Source organism: Pseudophryne corroboree, chromosome 6 (genome assembly GCF_028390025.1).
Source record: "Pseudophryne corroboree isolate aPseCor3 chromosome 6, aPseCor3.hap2, whole genome shotgun sequence".
In the NCBI taxonomy this organism is placed as follows: domain Eukaryota; kingdom Metazoa; phylum Chordata; class Amphibia; order Anura; family Myobatrachidae; genus Pseudophryne; species Pseudophryne corroboree.
Window position 1 is genome coordinate 99,397,740 of NC_086449.1, and position 21,966 is coordinate 99,419,705.

Sequence of the window (21,966 nt, forward strand, 5' to 3'; positions counted from 1 at the left end):
AAGGGAAAAAGGCATTCCGGAAGAGGTCATTCCTACCCTGGTCAAAGCCAGGAAGGAGGTGACCGCACAACATTATCACCACATGTGGCGAAAATATGTTGCGTGGTGTGAGGCCAGCAAGGCCCCACGAAGAAATTTCAACTCGGTCGATTCCTGCATTTCCTGCAAACAGGAGTGTCTATGGGCCTCAAATTGGGGTCCATTAGGGTTCAAATTTCGGCCCTGTCAAGTTTCTTCCAGAAAAGATTGGCTTCAGTTCCTGAAGTCCAGAAGTTTGTCAAGGGAGTACTGCATATACAACCCCCTTTTGTGCCTCCAGTGGCACTGTGGGATCTCAACGTAGTTCTGGGATTCCTCAAATCACACTGGTTTAAACCGCTCAAATCTGTGGATTTGAAATATCTCACATGGAAAGTGACCATGCTGTTGGCCCTGGCCTCGGCCAGGCGAGTGTCAGAATTGGCGGCTTTGTCTCACAAGGCCCATATCTGATTGTCCATTCGGACAGGGCAGAGCTGCGGACTCGTCCCCATTTTCTCCCTAAGGTGGTGTCAGCGTTTCACCTGCACCAGCTTATTGTGGTACCTGCGGCTACTAGGGACTTGGAGGACTCCAAGCTGCTGGATGTTGTCAGGGCCCTGAAAATATAGGTTCCAGGACGGCTGGAGTCAGGAAAACTGACTTGCTGTTATCCTGTAGGCACCCAAAAAACTGGGTGCTCTTGCTTATAAGCAGACGATTGCTAGTTGGATGTGTAGTACAATTCAGCTTGCACATTCTGTGGCAGGCCTGCCACAGCCAAAATATGTAAATGCCCATTCCACAAGGAAGGTGGGCTCATCTTGGGCGGCTGCCCGAGGGGTCTCGGCTTTACAACTTTGCCGAGCTGCTACTTGGTCAGGGGCACACCCTGGCTGAGGAGGACCTGGAGTTCTCTCATTCGGTGCTGCAGAGTCATCCGCACTCTCCCGCCCGTTTGGGAGCTTTGGTATAATCCCCATGGTCCTGACGGAGTCCCCAGCATCCACTTAGGACGTCAGAGAAAATAAGAATTTACTTACCGATAATTCTATTTCTCGTAGTCCGTAGTGGATGCTGGGCGCCCATCCCAAGTGCGGATTGTCTGCAATACTTGTACATAGTTATTGTTACAAAAATCGGGTTATTATTGTTGTGAGCCATCTTTTCAGAGGCTCCGCTGTTATCATGCTGTTAACTGGGTTCAGATCACAGGTTGTACAGTGTGATTGGTGTGGCTGGTATGAGTCTTACCCGGGATTCAAAATCCTTCCTTATTGTGTACGCTCGTCCGGGCACAGTATCCTAACTGAGGCTTGGAGGAGGGTCATAGGGGGAGGAGCCAGTGCACACCACCTGATCCTAAAGCTTTTACTTTTGTGCCCTGTCTCCTGCGGAGCCGCTAATCCCCATGGTCCTGACGGAGTCCCCAGCATCCACTACGGACTACGAGAAATAGAATTATCGGTAAGTAAATTCTTATTTTTTCTTTAATCTCCCTATTTCTATACTTTTCTAGCTCTCATTAGTGTCCCATACCGGTTCAGTGACTCTACTACCATATCTCACCTAATGTGCCCGATCTCGTCTGATCTTGGAAGCTAAGCGGTTTTGGGCTTGGTCAGTACCTGGAAGGGTGACCTCCAGGGAATACCGAGTGTTGTAGGGGTCTATAGAACCACTAGGACGGTGCAATCAATTAACACTAACAGCAGAAGCACTTTATCTTTTTTCTGACCTTGTTTCCTTAATTGACAAAATTGCTCAGGCTTACATACGGTATCATATATATCCAGGTGGGGCTCCCTGGTATGCCCAGCCCATTGTGGCCTCAACAATACAGTCTATCTGTACTGGTCAGGGCGGTAGGATGCAGCACAAATTATGACTGCAAACCCGCAACCCATAATGAATGGAGAGTGACCAGAACAAACACTTATTTTTCTAGTATAACAATTATAATTAAGTATTTGAACAATAAGAACCCAGTGGTGTGAAGCTGCAATGGGAATTTGTTTTACCGGTCTCTTCAGGCGTCACAGCCACTTCCCCGCTGCAGGATCACAATTGCAGCACTCCGCACACCACTAACATTGCCTGTAGGTGACATGAGTGGTGAGTGCAAACCAGGGGCCCCGCTAGGGGAGTCACCCGATTTCTTGGTGCGGCAAAATGCAAGGGCGGCATACGGTACCCTCCCAGAGGGAACCCGCTATAGCCCCCCTGTGTACACTGGCAGAGGTAGTGGAAACTAACACTTCTGTGACGTTTTTACACTTATATGGAGACTTTGCCAGTATAAATATCTATGAAGCTCTGGTGCCATTACAGGGGGCGGAGCTTCCTCGGAGCAGGACCAGCGGTGTTTCGGCGCTTTTTTCTGCTTACAACTACAGCACCAGACACACACAGCTCCTCCAGACACTCAAGATATGCAAGAAAACTGGTACAGGGGCATATCAAAGGGGGAGAACCGCTATTGTACACAATCTGTGTCCTGAAAAAGACAGAAACTCTGGTGTTACACCATTATATAACAGCTTGCAGTCTCACTGGGGCTGTTCAGCTTGGGTGTGCTGTTCCCTTCTCTCTGTCTCCCTCTCACATACAGTAAGGGCAGGCTTGCTATAATATTACTTGTATGTGTGTATTAGTGTTGTTTTCTGTAAACATGGTAAAATACAAATTATGCAGTGTATGTTACACTAGATTCTCTTCCTCTACATCTGGTTCCATATTGTTGTGAACAATGCAGCCAGTCCTCACAACTCAGTGAGGGGGCTGGGGGGGGGGGGGGGGGGTCAAGAGCCTTTCTGGCTAGGTGCCATTAAATCCATGATGTCAGATATGTCATCTCGGCTCACTGCTAATACTCAAAAAGCTCAACAACTGCAGCAGGCAGATGTTCAACACCCCCCTCCTCTCTAGATCAGGACCACAAAAACATGGGTTACCTGCTTTATTCTCATCCTCTGATGAGATACAGGAGGAGGGGGCGGACTTGGATCTTGTTACTGGGGATTCCCCTTCTGCACAGGGTATTGAGCCTCTCATTCATGCTATACGGGACGTGTTAAAACTCCCTCTAGAGGATGCTGCAGCACAGCAGTCACTTTTCTTAACACAGAACAAAGTTTTTGCCACTTTCCCTGATTCTGCAGAGCTGAATGACCTGTTTAAGTTAGCCTGGAAAAATCCAGATAAGAAATACCCATTGACAAAACTGTTTTTGCACACTTTCCCATTTGCTCCTGAAGGCAGGAAACTCTGTGAAGAACCCCCAGGTGTAGACGTATCGGTCTCCTGCCTATCTAAAAAGGCGGTACTGCCAGCTCCGGGCTCCTTTATTATAAAAGACCCTGGGGATAGAAAAATAGAGACTACACTGAAGTCTATCTACACAGTGGCTGGTACAGTATATCACAAAGACCGGTCATAGCGGGTTGCTGGATGACTCATGTCATTCATACGTGGGCTACTCAAATTCAAGAGGGCCTCCCGGGGGATATGTCCCTGGTCACTACGGTGACTCTCATAAAACACATTCAAGACACTGCACACGTCCTGTGTCACTCTTGCAAGGAGATGGGCAATATTAATGCTAGGACCACTGCTATGGCAGTGTCGGTGTGCAGAGCTCTGTGGTTGCGTCAGTGGAAAGCGGACGCAGAGTCCAAGCGCAGTGTAGAGTCTCTTCCTTTTTCAGGGGATTGGCTCTTCGGGGTGGAAGTGGATACGTGGATTTCTAAAGTTACTGCGGGGAAATCCACATTTCTCCCCTCTGCGGCCCCGCCGGCTAGACATTCCTACCGGGGCCATCTTCCCAGTCCTTTCGGTCTAACAGATTTAGATCTAGGGCCAGAGGTGCCTCCAATGCTAGATGCACCAGAGGTAAGACAAGAAAACCAGCAACTGCAGGTTCTCAGGAACAGAGCACCAGTTCAGCTTCCACTAAGGCCTCAGCATGACGGTGCACATCCACCCCGAGGGGATCTCGAGGTGGGAGCTCGGCTGCGTCAATTCAGGCGCATTTGGGAAAGCTCCTGCCAGGAGATCTGGGTAAATGACCTTATTTCTCTGGCTACAAGCTGCAGTTCGACGGCGCTCCTCCCTAATGATTTTTCAAATCAAGCTTACCAGCTTTGGAGGATACACAAGTTACGCTGCAACAAGCCATCCTAAAGTTGGCCCAGTCCCAAGTCATTGTTCCAGTGCCACTACAACAACAGGGAAAGGGTTACTACTCCAACCTGTTTGTGGTACCAAAACCGGACCGCCCGGTAAGGCCCATTCTGAATCTAAAATCCTAGAACCCTTACCTAATGGTTTTCAAGTTCAAGATGGAATCCTTGCGAGCAGTGATTGCGGGTCTGAAAGAACAGGAGTTCATGGTCTCGGATATAAAGGACGCCTGTCCCCATTTCCCGATTTGGCCGCCTCACCAGGCTTACCTATGGTTTGTGCTGCTGAACGATCACTACCAGTTCCAGACGCTACCCTTCACCTGTACATGGCTCCAAGGGTTTTCACAAAGGTGATGGCGGAGATGATGTTCGAACTCTGGGTCCAGGGGGTCAATATTGTCCCTTATCTGGATGATCTCTTGATAAAAGAGAGATCAAGGGAGCTTTTATGTTCCATATAGACTGTACTATTCGGCTTCTGTCACGCCATGGGTGGATCCTCAATTTACGGAAGTCCCACCTGGAGCCCACTCAGCGGCTCCTGTTCCTGGGAATGTTACTGGATACTGTGGCTCAGAAAGTGTTCCTCCCAGAGGACAAAGTGAGAACACTCCATGAGATGGTCCGAATGGTTCTACGGCCTACTCGAATATCTATCCATCTTTGCATAAGATTGTTGGGGAAAATGGTAGCCCCATACGAGGCGATCCAGTAAGGAAGGTTCCATGCTAGAACATTTCAATTTGATCTCCTGAGCAAGTGGTCCGGCTCACATCTTCAGGTGCATTGAATAATTTGGCTGTCACCTCAGGCCAGGTTTTCCCTCCTGTGGTGGCTACAGTCCTCAAACCTACTGGAAGGTCTGAGTTTAGAGATTCATGATTGGATCCTCCTCACGACAGATGAGTCTGAGAGGATGTGGAGCTGTCACCAAAGGGGCTTAGGTCCAGGGCAGATGGTCAGCCCACGAAGCCCTACTTACAATCAACATTCTGGAACTTCAGGCGATCTACAATGCTCTGCTTCAGGCCTTTCCTCCACTCAAGGATCACGCGATCCAGTTTCAGTCGGACAACACCATGGCAGTGGCTTACATAAATTGACAAGGAGGGCAGAAAGAAATGTAAGAGCAATATCCGCAATCTTCATTCCGGGAGTGGACAACTGGGAAGCGGACTTCCTTAGTCGTCATGATCTCCACCTGGGAAAGTGGGCTTCACCATCATGTATTTCAACAGATCATCGACCGGTGGGGCTGCCCACAAATAGACATGACTTCTCAACTCAGCAAGAAGCTTCACTGGTATTGCTTATGAACCAGGGACCCTCTGGTGAGGGCAGTGGGTGCACTGACGTTGCCTTGGCCTTACCGGCTGGTCTACCGGTTTCCTCCGATTCCATTGATCTCATGGGTGCTAAAGCAATTTAGGAATCGGAGTCCAGGCAATTCTGATTGCCCCGGATTGGCCTCGGAGGGAGTGGTACACGGATCTTCTGGACATGTCCGTCAAATATCCTTGGCCTCTGCCAATGAGAATAGGTCTTCTTCAGCAAGGACCGTTCGTCTACCCGGACTTGAGGAGACTTCATTTGACGGCATGGAGGTTGAGCGGAACATCCTAGCTCACAAAGGCATTTCCAAAAAGGTAATTGCTACCATCGTACAGGCCAGGAAGCCTGTGTCATCAAAACAGTATCATATATTTGGAGAAGATATGTCTCTTGGTGCGAGGAACGCACGTATCCGCCTGCAGAGATCCACTTGGGACATTTTTTACGTTTCCTGCAGGCTGGTGTGGATAAGGGCTTATGTCTGGGTTCTATAAAAGTCCAGATTTCAGCTCTCTCTATTTTCTTCCAGAAAAAATTGGCAATGTTGCCAGAAGTACAGACCTTCTTGCAAGTGGTACTCCACATACAACCTCCTTTTGTGCCGCCCACGGCACCCTGGTATTTGTAGTGTTGGCCTTTCTACAATCCTTCTGGTTTGAACCTCTGGTGATGGCAGAAGACAAGTTCCTCACGTGGAAGACGTTGATGTTACTGGCCCTGGCTTCTGCTAGGCGTGTCTCAGAATTTGGGGCCTTATCGTATAAAAGTCCCTACTTGTTTTTTTTACGAGGACTGAGCGGAGTTCCGGACTAGACAGCAGTTCCTGCCGAAGGTCGCCTCTGGGTTCCACTTAAATCAACCTATTGTGGTTCCGTCAGGTTCTAACACTTCTGCTCCTCCGGAGGTATTGGATGGTGTGCGAGCCTTGAAGATCTATATCAAGAGAACAGCTCGGATCAGAAAAACAGATTCCTTGTTTGTGCTCTATGATGCGAAAAAATAAGATTTTAATACCTACCGGTAAATCCTTTTCTCTTAGTCCGTAGAGGATGCTAGAGATACTTCAAGAACCATGGGGGTATAGACGGGATCCACAGGAGACATGGGCACTTTAAGACTTTCAAAGGGGTGTGAACTGGCTCCTCCCTCTATGCCCCTCCTCCAGACTCCAGTTATAGGAGCTGTGCCCAGGGACATGTGTGTAACCAAAACGAATAACTGCAGATACAGTACGCACTGGGACGGGCGCCCAGCATCCTCTACGGACTAAGAGAAAAGGATTTACCGGTAGGTATTAAAATCCTATTTTCTCATATGTCCTAGAGGATGCTGGGGACACTTCAAGAACCATGGGGATTATACCAAAGCTCTAGAATGGGCGGGAGAGTGCGGATGACTCTGCAGCACCGATTGACCAAACATGAGGTCCTCATCAGCCAGGGTATCAAACTTGTAGAACTTCGCAAAGGTGTTTGATCCCAACCAAGTAGCCGCTTGGCAAAGTTGTAAAGCAGAGACCCCTCGAGCAGCCGCCCAGGATGAGCCCACCTTTCTGGTAGAATGGGCCCTCACCGATTTCGGTAACTGCAATCCAGCCGTAGAATGAGCCTGCTTAATCGTATGACAGATCCAGCGCGCAATAGTCTGCTTGGAAGCAGGAGCCCCAATTTTATTGTGAGCGTACAGGACAAACGGAGCCTCTGTTTTCCTAAACTGAGCCGTTCTGGCGACATAAATTTTCAAAGCTCTTACTACATCGAGAAGCTTTGATTCCAGTAAGGCATCAGTAGCCACTGGCACCACAATAGGCTGGTTCAAGTGGAACGATGAAACCACTTTCGGCAGAAACTGCTGACGAGCCCTCAATTCTGCTCTATCTTCATGGAAGATCAAATAAGGGCTCTTGTGAGACAAGGCCGCCAATTCAGACACCCGCCTTGCGGATGCCAAGGTCAACAGCATGACCACTTTCCAAGTAAGGAATTTCAACTCTACCTCCTGTAAAGGTTCAAACCAATGAGATTGAGGGAACTGCAACACCACGTTAAGATCCCATGGTGCCACAGGGGGCACAAAGGGAGGTTGGATGTGCAATATGCCTTTCACGAAGGTCTGAACTTCTGGAAAGGAGGCCAATTGTTTTTGGAAGAAAACCGATAAATCCGAAATTTGAACTTTAATTGAGCCCAACTTTAGGCCCGCATCCACACCGGCTTGTAGAAAATGGAGAAAACGTCCTAACTAAAATTCTTCTGTAGGAGCTTTCTGGGATTCATACCAAGACACGTGTTTTCTCCAAATACAGTGGTAATGTTTAGACGTTACTCCCTTCCTGGCCTGAATAAGAGTGGGGATGACTTCCTTGGGAATACCATTTCGGGCTAGGATCCGGCATTCAACCGCCAAGCTGTCAAACGTAGCCGCGGTAAGTCGTGGTACACGCACGGCCCCTGCTGTAACAGATCCTCTCGTAGAGGAAGAGGCCAGGGATCTCTTATGAGCAATTCCTGAAGATTTGGATACCAAGCCCTCCTTGGCCAGTCCGGAGCAATGAGGATCACCTGAACCTTTGTTCTTATTATGATCTTTAGCACCTTTGGAATGAGTGACAGCGGAGGAAATGCGTACACCGACTGAAACACCCATGGTGTTACCAGCGCGTCCACCGCTATTGCTTGAGGGTCCCTCGACCTGGAACAATATCTCTGAAGTTTCTTGTTGAGGTGAGACGCCATCATGTCTATTTGAGGAATTCCCCAAAGACTTGTCACTTCTGTGAAAACCTCTTGATGAAGACCCCACTCTCCTGGATGGGGATCGTGTCTGCTGAGGAAGTCTGCTTCCCAGTTGTCCACTCCTGGAATGAAGATCGCTGACAGTACTCACCCACGCAGATGCAACGGCTGGTCTGAGTAGCGTACCCGTGGTGACATAAATGGATTTCAATGTACTTTCCTGCCTACTATCCGCAGGATCCTTTAGGGCTGCCGTGTCAGGGGACGGGAGAGCCACCTTTTTGGACAGCCGTGACAGAGCTTTGTCCACCATGGGGGGTGACTCCCATTTTTCCCTATCCCCTATCCCTAGAGGGAAACGGATACGCCATTACAATCCTTTTGGGAATCTGAAACTTTTTGTCAGGACTTTCCCAAACCTTTTCACAAAGCGTGTTCAGTTCATGAGAGGGAGGAAACGTTACCACAGGTTTCTTTCCTTTAAACATACAGACCCTAGTATCAGCAACAGTAGGGTCCTCAGTGATATGTAATACATCTTTTATAGCCACAATCATGTACTGAATGCTCTTTGCCAGTTTTGGATCTAATCTGGCATCATTATAGTCGACACTTGAGTCAGTGTCCGTGTCGGTATCCGTGTCTGCCAGCTGGGCAAATGAACGTTTTGGTGACCCCGAGGGGGTCTGGACTTGAAACAACACATCCTCTATGGATTTCTTCCAAGCCTGGTTCTTAGACTCAGATTTATCCAATCTTTTATTTATCAGAGCCACATTTGCATTCAAAGCACTCAAAACATTCACACACACCGGTGCCGACGGGGTCACTCCCACAGCCGTTTGTGTCCCTAACATAGTCTCCTCCTGGGAAGAGCACGCCGCCTCAGATATGCCGACACACGTGCACCCACCACACGCAGATACACTGGGCCTATAGGGGACAGACCCACAGTTACATACAATGCACCAAAATCACTGAGCCCTCCCGTTTTGCACCCTGTTACTTGTACTTGTACAGCAGTGTGAGGAAGGACCAGCGTCTCTGCAGCCTGTGTAGAGAAAATGGTGCCGGGCTGTGTGCTGTGAGGGCTAAGCCCCGCCCCCGTAATGGCACGCTTCAGACCCGCTCTTTTTTACAACTTTTTTTTATACTGGCGGGGGTCCGGACATGCCCTGGCACTATGTCTGCTCTTGCAGTTATTTGAGGCTAAAATGCTGCCCAGGGCGCCCCCCCTCCCCCCCCCCCCCCCCCCGCACCCAGCACCCTGTAGTGCCTCTGAGTGTGGGAGCATGGGGCGCAGCGCGGCCGCTGTGCGGTACTTCAAAGCCGTCACTGAAGTTTTCTGATCTTCTACTCACCTGTCTTCTGGCTCTGCAAGGGGGGTGACGGCGGGCTCTGGGAACGAGCATCTAGGCGTACCTAGCGATCAGACCCTCAGGAGCTAATGGTGTCCCGTAGCCAAAGAAGCAGAGCCTTTAACCTCACAGAAGTAGGTTTGACTTCTCTCCCCTAAGTCCCACGAAGCAGGGAGACAGTTGCCAGAAGCCTCCCTGAAAAAAACAAAAACCTAACATAGTCTTTTCAGAGAAACTCAGTAGCGCTCCTCAGTGTGCATCCAGTCTGCCTGGGCTCAGATTCTAAACTGGAGTCAGGAGGAGGGGCATAGAGGGAGGAGCCAGTTCACACCCCTTTGAAAGTCTTAAAGTGCCCATGTCTCCTGTGGATCCCGTCTATACCCCCATGGTTCTTGAAGTGTCCCCAGCATCCTCTAGGACGTATGAGAAAAAGGGTTGCCCTGCTTCTAAACAGTCCATTGCTCGTTGGCTTAGGCTTACTATCCAACAGGCTATGGTGGTCATTCCGAGTTGATAACACGTAGCAACTTTTTGCTGCTTGTGCGATCAACTTGATCCCGCCTATGAGGGAGTGTATTTTAGCATAGCAGGGGTGCGATCGCTTGTGCAGCCCTGCTATGCTAAAAAAGTTTCCTGCAAAACAAGACCAGGGTCAGACCTATTTACCCTGTGCGACGGATCCGGCGACGCAGGTTCCGGGATTGATGTCAAACATCCGCCCTCCAAACGCCTGGACATGCCTGCGTTCGGATTTCCACACCCGGAAAACGGTGAGTAGATGCCCTGGAACGCCTTCCCGCTTTCAATCTTTTTGCGATCGCGCTATCGATCACTTTCTTCTTTATTTGGGCGGCTGCCTGGTGACCGCCCGTACAGTTCCGACCCGTTCGCACCGCAGCGATGAACCACTGCGTGCAAACGGGTTGGAATGACCCCCTATGTCAGCAGCTTTACCCGTTCCACAGTCTCTGAAGGCCCACTTTACGAGATCTGTGGCGTCTTCCTGGGCGGCTTCCCGTGGAGTCTCGACCTTGCAACTATGCCGAGCTGCTACCTGGGCGGGGAAGAACACCTTTGTGAATTTCTACAGGTTTGATACCCTGGCTAAAGAGGATACCCAGTTTGAGCAGGCGGTGCTGCAAACGTCTCTGCACTTTCCCGCCCGTTCTGGAAGCTTTGGGACTTCCCCATTGTACGAATTCAGAATTATCCCTTATGGATGCTAGAAAAAATAGGATTTCTCTGACGTCCTAGTGGATGCTGGGAACTCCGTAAGGACCATGGGGAATAGCGGCTCCGCAGCTTTAGGATCACCTGGTGTGCACTGGCTCCTCCCCCTATGACCCTCCTCCAAGCCTCAGTTAGATTTTCTGTGCCCGACGAGAAGGGTGCACACTAGGGGCTCTCCTGAGCTCTTTGTGAAAGTTTTAGTTTTAGGTTTATTATTTTCAGTGAGACCTGCTGGCAACAGGCTCACTGCATCGAGGGACTAAGGGGAGAAGAAGCGAACTCACCTGCGTGCAGAGTGGATTGGGCTTCTTAGGCTACTGGACATTAGCTCCAGAGGGACGATCACAGGTTCAGCCTGGATGGGTCACCGGAGCCGCGCCGCCGGCCCCCTTACAGAGCCAGAAGAGCGAAGAGGTCCGGAAAAATCGGCGGCAGAAGACTTTCCTGTCTTCAGATAAAGGTAGGCGCACAGCACCGCAGCTGTGCGCCATTGCTCTCAGCACACTTCACACTCCGGTCACTGAGGGTGCAGGGCGCTGGGGGGGCAGCGCCCTGAGACGCAATAAATCGATAGAAAACCTTTTATGGCTAAAATAAATGCATCACATATAACTCCTGGGCTATATGGATGCATTTAACCCCTGCCAAAACATACAAGAAAACGGATGATAAGGACGCCGAGAAAGGGGCGGAGCCTATCTCCTCAGCACACTGGCGCCATTTTCCCTCACAGCTCAGTTGGAGGAAAGCTCCCTGGCTCTCCCCTGCAGTCACTACACTACAGAAAGGGGTTAAAAAAGAGAGGGGGGCACAAATTAGGCGCAGTATAAACAATACAGCAGCTATAAAGGGAAAAACACTTATATAAGGTTATCCCTGTATATATATAGCGCTCTGGTGTGTGCTGGCAAACTCTCCCTCTGTCTCCCCAAAGGGCTAGTGGGGTCCTGTCCTCTATCAGAGCATTCCCTGTGTGTGTGCTGTGTGTCGGTACGTTTGTGTCGACATGTATGAGGAGAAAAATGATGTGGAGACGGAGTAGAGTGTCTGTAATAGTGTTGTCACCCCCTGGGGGGTCGACACCTGAGTGGATGTACTGTTGAAATTGCGTGACAGTGTCAGCTTTGTATAAAAGACAGTGGTTGACATGAGACAGCCGGCTACTCAGCTTGTGCATGTCCAGACGTCTCATACAGGGGCTCTAAAGCGCCCGTTACCTCAGATACAGACGCCGACACGGATACTGACTCCTGTGTCGACGGTGAAGAGACAACCGTGATTTCCAATAGGGCCACACATTGCATGATTGAGGCAATGGAAAAAGTTTACACTCTTCTGATAATATAAATACCACCAAAAAAAGGGGTATTATGTTTGGTGAGGAAAAACTTCCTGTAGTTTTCCTGAATCTGAGAAATAAAATGAGGTGTGTGATGATGCGTGGGTTTCCCCCCGATAACAATTGATAATTTCTAAAAAGTTATTGGCAGTATACCTTTTCCCGCCAGAGGTTAGGGTGCGTTGGGAAACACCCCCTAGGGGGGATAAGGCGCTCACACGCTTGTAAGAACAAGGGCTCTACCCTCTCTGGAGATGGCCGCCCTTAGGGATCCTGCTGATAGAAAGCAGGAGGGTATCCTAAAATGTATTTACACACATACTGGTGTTATACTGCGACCAGCAATCGCCTCAGCCTGGATGTGCAGTGCTGGGTTGGCGTGGTCGGATTCCCTGACTGGAAAATTGATATCCTAGATAAGGACAGTATATTATTGCCTATAGAGCAATTAAAAGATGCATTTCTATATATGCATGATGCACAGCGGAATAATTGCCGACTGGCATCAAGTATAAGTGCGTTGTCCAATTATACCAGTAAAGTGGTCAGGTGATGCGGATTCCAAACGGCATTTGGAAGTATTGCCTTAACAAAAAAGGGGATGTACCCCAGGTCGCCTCTCAAAATAGGACGCCGTATTATCAGGCGCAGTCCTGGTTGGCAAGCGGACAAAAGGGTTCCTCTTTTCTGCTCGTGACAGAGGGAGAGGAAAATGGCTGCAGAGATCAGCCAGTTCCAAGGAACAGAAACTCTTTTCCGCCTCTGCCAAGCCCTCAGTATGACGCTAGGGCTTTACAAGTTCAGGCACGGTGGGGTCCCGTTCTCAATGAATTTCAGTGTGCAGTGGGCTCACTCGCAAGTAGACCCCTGGATCCTTCAGGTAATATTTCAGGGGTACAAATTGGAATTCGAGACGTATCCCCCTCGCCGTTTCCAAAGGTCTGTTTTACCGACGTCTCCCGCTGACAGGGAGGCAGTTTTGGAAACCATTCACAAGCTGTATTCCCAGCAGGTGATAATCAAGATACCCCTCCTGCAACAGGGAACGGGGTATTATTCCACACTATTGTGGTACCGAAGCCAGACGGCTCGGTGAGACCGATTTTAAAATCTAAAATCTTTGAACACTTGCATACAGAGGTTCAAATTCAAAATTGAGTCACTCAGAGCAGTGATTGCAAACCTGGAAGAAGGGGACTACATGATGTCTCGGGACATCAAGGATGCTTACCTTCATGTCAAAATTTACCCTTCTCACCAAGGGTATTTCAGGTTATGGTACAGAACTGTCACTATCAGTTCGGACGCTGCCGTAGGGATGGTCCACGGCACCCCGGGTCTTTACCAAGGTAATGGCCGAAATGATATCCCTTCGAAGGAAGGAAATTTTAGTTATCCCTTACTTGGACGATTCCCTGATAAGGGTAAGATCCAGGGAACACTTGGAAGTCGGTGTAGCACTATCTCAGGTAGTGTTGCGGCAGCACGATTGGATTCTCAATATTCCAAAATCGCAGCTGGTTCCGACGACTTGTCTTCTGTTCCTAGGGATGATCCTGGACACAGTCCAGAAAGAAGGTGTTTCTCCCGGAGGAGAAAGCCAGGGAGTTATCCGAGCTAGTCAGGAACCTCCTAAAACCGAACCAAGTCTCAGTGCATCAATGCACAAGGGTTCTGGGTAAAAATGGTGGCTTCCTACGAAGCAATCCCATTCGGCAGATTCCACGCAAGACTTTCCAGTGGAACCTACTGGACAAATGGTCCGGGTCGCATCTTCAGATGCTTCAGCGGATAACCCTGTCACCGGGGACAAGGGTATCCCTCCTGTGGTGGTTGCAGAGTGCTCATCTTCTAGAGGGCCGCAGATTCGGCATTCGGGACTGGGTCCTGGTGGCCACGGATGCCAGCCTGCGAGGCTGGGGAGCAGTCACACAGGGAAGGAATTTCCAGGGCTTATGGTCAAGCCTGGAGACATCTCTTCATATAAACATTCTGGAACTAAGGGCCATTTACAATGCCCTAAGTCAAGCGAAACCCCTGCTTCAGGGTCAGGCGGTATTGATCCAATCGGACAACATCACGTCAGTCGCCCACGTAAACAGACAGGGCGGCACGGGAAGCAGGGGGGCAATGGCAGAAGCTGCAAGGATTCTTCGCTGGGCGGAAGATCATGTGATAGCACTGTCAGCAGTGTTCATTCCGGGAGTGGACAACTGGGAAGCAGACTTCCTCAGCAGACACGATCTACACCCGGGAGAGTGGGGACTTCATCCAGAAGTCTTCCACATGATTGTGAACCGTTGGGAAAAACCAAAGGTGGATATGATGGCGTCCCGCCTCAACAAAAAACTGGACAGGTATTGCGCCAGGTCAAGAGACCCTCAGGCAATAGCTGTGGACGCTCTGGTAACACCGTGGGTGTTCCAGTCAGTGTATGTGTTCCCTCCTCTGCCTCTCATACCAAAAGTACTGAGAATTATACGGCAAAGGGGAGTAAGAACGATACTCGTGGCTCCGGATTGGCCAAGAAGAACTTGGTATCCGGAACTTCAAGAGATGCTCACGGACGAACCGTGGCCTCTACCTCTAAGAAAGGACCTGCTCCAGCAGGGGCCTTGTTTGTTCCAAGACTTACCGCGGCTGCGTTTGACGGCTTGGTGGTTGAACGCCGGATCCTGAAGGAAAAAGGCATTCCAGATGAAGTCATCCCTACCCTGGTCAAGGCCAGGAAGGACGTAACCGCAAAACATTATCACCGCATTTGGCGAAAATATGTTGCGTGGTGGGAGGCCAAGAAGGCCCCTACAGAGGAATTTCAACTGGGTTGTTTCCTCCATTTCCTGCAAACAGGACTGTCTATGGGCCTAAAATTAGGGTCCATTAAGGTTCAATTTTCGGCCCTGTCGATTTTCTTCCAAAAGGAACTGGCTTCAGTGCCTGAAGTTCAGACATTTGTAAAAGGGGTACTGCATATACAGCCTCCTTTTGTGCCTCCAGTGGCACCTTGGGATCTCAATGTTGTGTTGAGTTTCCTAAAGTCACATTGGTTTGAACCACTCACCACTGTGGACTTAAAATATCTCACATGGAAGGTGACGATGCTGTTAGCCCTGGCTTCAGCCAGGCGTGTGTCAGAATTGGCGGCTTTATCATATAAAAGCCCTTATTTAATATTTCATTCTGACAGGGCAGAATTTGAGGACTTGTCCTCAATTTCTACCTAAGGTGGTTTCTGCATTTCACATGAAGCAACCTATTGTGGTACCTGCGGCTACTAAGGACTTGGAGGATTCCAAGTTGCTTGACGTGGTCAGGGCCCTGTAAATATATGTTTCCAGGACGGCTGGAGTCAGAAAATCTGACTCGCTGTTTATCCTGTATGCACCCAACAAACTGGGTGCTCCTGCTTCTAAGCAGACGATTGCTCGTTGGATTTGTAGTACAATTCAGCTTGCACATTCTGTGGCAGGCCTGCCACAGCCAAAAATCTTAAAATGCCCACTCCACAAGGAAGGTGGGCTCATCTTGGGCAGCTGCCCGAGGGGTCTCGGCTTTACAACTTTGCCGAGCAGTTACTTGGTCAGGAGCAAATACGTTTGTAGAATTCTACAAATTTGATACCCTGGCTGAGGAGGACCTGGAGTTCTCTCATTCGGTGCTGCAGAGTCATCCGCACTCTCCCGCCCGTTTGGGAGCTTTGGTATAATCCCCATGGTCCTTACGGAGTTCCCAGCATCCACTAGGACGTCAGAGAAAATAAGAATTTACTTACCGATAATTCTATTTCTCGTAGTCCGTAGTGGATGCTGGGCGCCCATCCCAAGTGCGGATTGTCTGCAATACTGGTACATAATTATTGTTACCAAAAAATTCGGGTTATTGTTGTAGTGAGCCATCTTTTATAGAGGCTTCTCTATTATCATGCTGTTAACTGGGTTCAGATCACAAGTTGTACAGTGTGATTGGTGTGGCTGGTATGAGTCTTACCCGGGATTCAAAATCCTTCCTTATTGTGTACGCTCGTCCGGGCACAGTATCCTAACTGAGGCTTGGAGGAGGGTCATAGGGGGAGGAGCCAGTGCACACCAGGTGATCCTAAAGCTTTCTTTAGATGTGCCCTGTCTCCTGCGGAGCCGCTATTCCCCATGGTCCTTACGGAGTTCCCAGCATCCACTACGGACTACGAGAAATAGAATTATCGGTAAGTAAATTCTTATTTTTAATTACCTACCAGTAAATCCTTTTCTCGTAGTCCACAAGGCGCCCGCCTCAGTGAGTTGACTTTGCAGGTTTTCTCTGATTGTGTTAGCTGTTGCTGTTCGGTTACCAGCCGTTGCTGGTCGTTTTTATGTTATTGGTGTGCTGGTGTGTAAATATCACCACTCATTGGGGATCATTCAGACCCGATCGCACGCTAGCTTTTTTTGCAGTGGTGCGATTGGGTCTGAACTGCGCATGCATATGCACCGCAATGCTAAGGCGCGACGGGGATCGCCGGACAGCGACGGATTTTAAGTAGAAAGTGATTGCATCGGTGATCGCAAGAAGAGTGATAAGAAGAGGCCGTTTGTGGGTGTCAACTGACTGTTTTTAAGGAGTGTCCGAAAAAACGCAGGCGTGTCCAGCCGTTTTAAGGGTGGTTTCCTGACGTCTGCTCCAGGCCGGATCATCGCAGCGGCTGAGTAAGTCCTTAGCTGTGCAGAGACTGCACAAACTTTTGTTTGTGCAGCTCTCTGCGCATGCATTCGCACCCCTGCACAGCAATTACCCCCTCCCCCTATAGGCGGTGACAACCTGCCCAGCGCAGTGCAAAAAACGCCTGCTTGCGACCAGGAATGAATTAGGCCCATTGTTATGTTCCTTCTCTCAAGTATGTCCATTCTCCTTCGGGTACTATTTTACCTATAACTGCCTGTGGGAGGCGGCATAGAGGGGAGGAGAATTTCTTCCAGTTGAAGAAGTTTAAAGTGCACTGGCTCCTTTGGAACCCGTCTATACCCCATTGTGCCAATTCCCCAATATCCCTTATGGACTACGAGAAAAGGATTTAAAAGTAGGTAATTATTATTTCTCTAACGTCCTAAGTGGATGCTGGGGACTCCGTCAGGACCATGGGGTTTAGCGGCTCCGCAGGAGACAGGGCACAATAATAAAAGCTTTAGGATCAGGTGGTGTGCACTGGCTCCTCCCCCCATGACCCTCCTCCAAGCCCCAGTTAGATTTTTGTGCCCGGCCGGGAAGGGTGCAATCTAGGTGGCTCTCCTGAGCTGCTTAGAATAAAAGTTTAAGTTAGGTTTTTTATTTTCAGTGAGTCCTGCTGGCAACAGGCTCACTGCTACGAGGGACTTAGGGGAGAGAAGTAAACTCACCTGCGTGCAGGATGGATTTGCTTCTTAGGCTACTGGACACCATTAGCTCCAGAGGGAGTCGGAACACAGGTCTCACCCTGGGGTTCGTCCCGGAGCCGTGCCGCCGACCCCCCTTGCAGATGCCGAAGTTGAAGAGGTCCAGAAACAGGCGGCAGAAGACTTTCAGTCTTCATAAGGTAGCGCACAGCACTGCAGCTGTGCGCCATTGTTGTCAGCACACTTCATACCAGCGGTCACTGAGGGTGCAGGGCGCTGGGGGGGGCGCCCTGGGCAGCAATGTATTATACCTTTTTTATGGCTAAAATACATCACATATAGCCCTTGAGGCTATATGGATGTATTTAACCCCTGCCAGATCTCACAAACTCCGGGAGAAGAGCCCGCCGTTTTAGGGGGCGGGGCCTATTCTCCTCAGCACACGGCGCCATTTTCCTGCTCAGCTCTGCTGTGAGGAAGGCTCCCAGGCTCTCCCCTGCACTGCACTACAGAAACAGGGTTAAAACAGAGAGGGGGGGCACTTATTTGGCGATATGATTACATATGTGAAAATGCTATAAGGGAAAACACTTGTATAAGGGGTTGTCCCTGTATAATTATAGCGTTTTTGGTGTGTGCTGGCAAACTCTCCCTCTGTCTCCCCAAAGGGCTAGTGGGGTCCTGTCCTCTATCAGAGCATTCCCTGTGTGTGTGCTGTGTGTCGGTACGTGTGTGTCGACATGTAGGAGGACGATGTTGGTGAGGAGGCGGAGCAAATTGCCTGTATTGGTGATGTCACTCTCTAGGGAGTCGACACCGGAATTGCTTATTTAGGAATTACGTGATAATGTCAACACGATGCAAGGTCGGTTGACGACATGAGACGGCCGGCAAACAAATTAGTACCTGTCCAGGCGTCTCAGACACCGTCAGGGGCTTGTAAAAACGCCCATTTACCTCAGTTGGTCGACACAGACACAGACACGGACACTGACTTCAGTGTCGACGGTGAAGAAACAAACGTATTTTCCTTTAAGGCCACACGTTACATGTTAAGGGCAATGAAGGAGGTGTCACATATTTCTGATACTACAAGTACCACAAATAAGGGTATTATGTAGGGTGGGAATAATCTACTTGTAGTTTTTCCTGAATCAGATAAATTAAAGTGTGTGATGATACGTGGGTTTCCTCCGATAGAAAATTATTGGAGGTATACCCTTTCCCGCCAGAAGTGAGGGCGAGTTGGGAAACACACCTTAGGGTGGATAAGGCGCTCACACGCTTATAAAAACAAGTGGCGTTACCGTCTCCAGATACGGCCGCCCTCAAGGAGCCAGCTGATAGGAAGCTGAAGAATATCCTAAAAAGTATATACACACATACTGGTGTTATACTACGACCAGCAATCGCATCAGCCTGGATGTGCAGCGCTGGGGGGGCTTGGTCGGATTTCCTGACTGAAAATATTGATACCCTTGACAGGAACAATATTTTATTGACTATAGAGCATTTTAAGGATGCATTTCTATATATGCGAGATGCGCAGAGGGATATTTGCATTCTGGCATCAAGAGTAGATGTGATGTCCATATCTGCCAGACGATGTTTATAGACACGACAGTGGTCAGGTGATGCAGATTCCAGACGGCACATGGAAGTATTGCCGTATAAAGGGGCGGTCCATCGGACCTGATGGCCATGGCAACAGCTGGAAAATCCACTTTTGTTACCCCAAGTCACATCTCAGCAGAAAAGGACACAATCTTTTCAGTCTCAGTCCTTTCGTACCCAAAAAGGCAGGCGGGCAAAAGGCCAGTCATATCTGCCAAGGTTAGAGGAAAGGGAAGAAGACTGCAACAGGCAGCCCATTCCCAGGAACAGAAGTCCTCCACAGCTTCTGCCAAGTCCGCAGCATGACGCTGAGGCCATACAAGCGGACTCAGGTGCGGTGGGGGGTCATCTCAAGAGTTTCAGCACGCAGTGGGCTCACTCGCAAGTGGACTCCTGGATCCTACACGTAGTATCCCAGGTGTACATTGGAAATTCGAGACGTCTTCCCCTCACAAGTTCCTGAAGTCTGCTTTACCAACGTCTCCCTCCGACAGGGAGGCAGTATTGGGAAAAAATTCACAGGCTGTATTCCCAGCAGGTGATAATCAAAGTACCCCTCCTACAACAAGGGAAGGGGTATTATTCCACACTATATTGTGGTACTGAAGCCAAACGGCTCGGTGAGATCTAAAAGATTTGAACAATTACATACAAGGGTTCAAATCAAGATGGAGTCACTCAGAGCAGTGATAGCGAACCAGGACGATATGGTGTCACTGGATATCAGGGACGCTTACCTACATGTCCAAATTTTGCCCTTCTCACCAAGGGTATCTCAGGTTCGTGGTACAGAACTGTCACTATCAGTTCAGACGCTGCCGTTTGGATTGTCCACGGCACCCCGGGTCTTTACCATGGTAATGGCCGAAATGATGATTCTTCCTAAAAGAAATATGGACGCTTTCCTGATAAGGGCAAGGTCCAGAGAACAGTTGGCGGTCGGAGTAGCACTATCTCAAGTAGTTCTACGACAGCACGAGTGGATTCTAAATATTCCAAAATCGCAGCTTTTTCCGACGTCACGTCTAATGTTCCTAGGAATGATTCTGGACACAGTCCAGAAAAGGATGTTTTCTCCCGGAGAAGAAGGCCAGGGAGTTATCCGAGCTAGTCAGGAACCTCCTAAAACCAGGAAAAGTATCAGTGCATCATTGCACAAGGGTCCTGTGAAAAATGGTGGTTTCTTACAAAGCGATCCCATTCGGTAGATTTCACGCAAGAACCTTTCAGTGGAATCTGCTGGGAAAATGGTCCGGATCGCATCTTCAGATGCATCAGCGGATAACCCTGTCTCCAAGGACAAGGGTGTTTTCTTCTGCGGTGGCTGCAGAGTGCTCATCTATGAAAGGGCCGCAGATTCGACATTCAGGACTGGGTCCTGGTGACCACGGATGCCAGCCTGAGTGGCTGGGGAGCAGTCACACAAGGAAAAAATTTCCAGGGAGTGTGATCAAGTCTGGAGACTTCTCTCCACATAAATATACTGGAGCTAAGGGCAATTTACAAGGCTCTAAGCTTAGCAAGACCTCTGCTTCAAGGTCAGCCGGTATTGATCCAGTGGGACAACATCACGGCAGTCGCCCACGTAAACAGACAGGGCGGCACATGAAGCAGGAGGGAAACTGCAAGGATTCTTCGCTGGGCGAAAAATCATGTGATAACACTCTCAGCAGTGTTAATTCCGGGAGTGGAAAACTGGGAAGCAGACTTCCTCAGCAGGCATAACCTCCACCCGGGAGAGTGGGGACTTCAGCGGGAAGTCTTCCACATGATTGTAAACCGTTGGGAAAAACCAAAGGTTGACATGATGGCGTCCCGCCTGAACAAAAAACTAGACGGATATTGCGCCAGGTCAAGGGACCCTCAGGCAATAGCGGTGGACGCTCTGGTAACACTGTGGGTGTACCAGTCAGGGTATGTGTTCCCTCCTATGCATCTCATACCAAAAGTACTGAGAATCATAAGAAGGAGATGAGTAAGAACGATACTCGTGGTTCCGGATGGGTCAAGAAGGACTTGGTACCCGGAACTTCAAGAGATGCTCACGGAAGAACCGTGGCCTCTACCTTTAAGAGAGGACCTGCTCCAGCAGGGGCCTTGTCTGTTCCAAGACTTACCGCGGCTGCGTTTGACGGCATGGCAGTTGAACGCCGGATCCTGAAAGGGCATTCCAGATGAAGTCATCCCTACCCTGGTCGAAGCCAGGAAGGATGTAACCGAAAAACATTTTCACCGCATTTGGCGAAAATATGTTGCGTGGTGTGAGGCCAAGAAGGTCCCTACAGAGGAATTCCAACTGGGTCGTTTCCTACATTTCCTGAAAACAGGACTGTCTATGGGCCTAAAATTAGGGTCCATTAAGGTTCAAATTTCGACCCTGTCGAATTTCTTCCAGAAAGAACTGGCTTCAGTGCCTGAAGTTCAGACGTTTGTAAAAGGGGTACTGCATATACAGCCTCCTTTTGTGCCCCCAGTGGCACCTTGGGATCTCAATGTTGTTTGAGTTTCCTAAAGTCACATTGGTTTGATCCACTCACCACTGTGGAATTAAAATATTTCACATGGAAGGTGAAGATTCTATTAGCCCTGGCTTCAGCCAGGCGTGTGTCAGAATGGGCGGCTTTATCATATAAAAGCCCTTACTTAATTTTTCATTCTGACAGGGCAGAATTGAGGACTCGTCCTCAATTTCTCCTTAAGGTGTTTTCTGTTTTTCACATGAACCAACCTATTGTGGTACCTGCGGCTACTAGGGACTTGGAGGACTCCAAGTTACTTGACGTTGTCAGGGCCCTGAAAATATATGTTTCC

At 49.4% G+C, this 21,966-nt stretch overlaps 1 protein-coding gene and 1 pseudogene across 1 annotated transcript in view; both read left to right on the top strand.

Annotated features, from left to right (window-relative positions):
• ATP13A1 (ATPase 13A1) overlaps positions 1–21,966 on the top strand; it is a 221,407-nt gene that overhangs the window by 95,636 nt on the left and 103,805 nt on the right. The window lies entirely within an intron of this gene.
• Positions 1,569–1,687, top strand: LOC134939014 (5S ribosomal RNA; annotated as a pseudogene).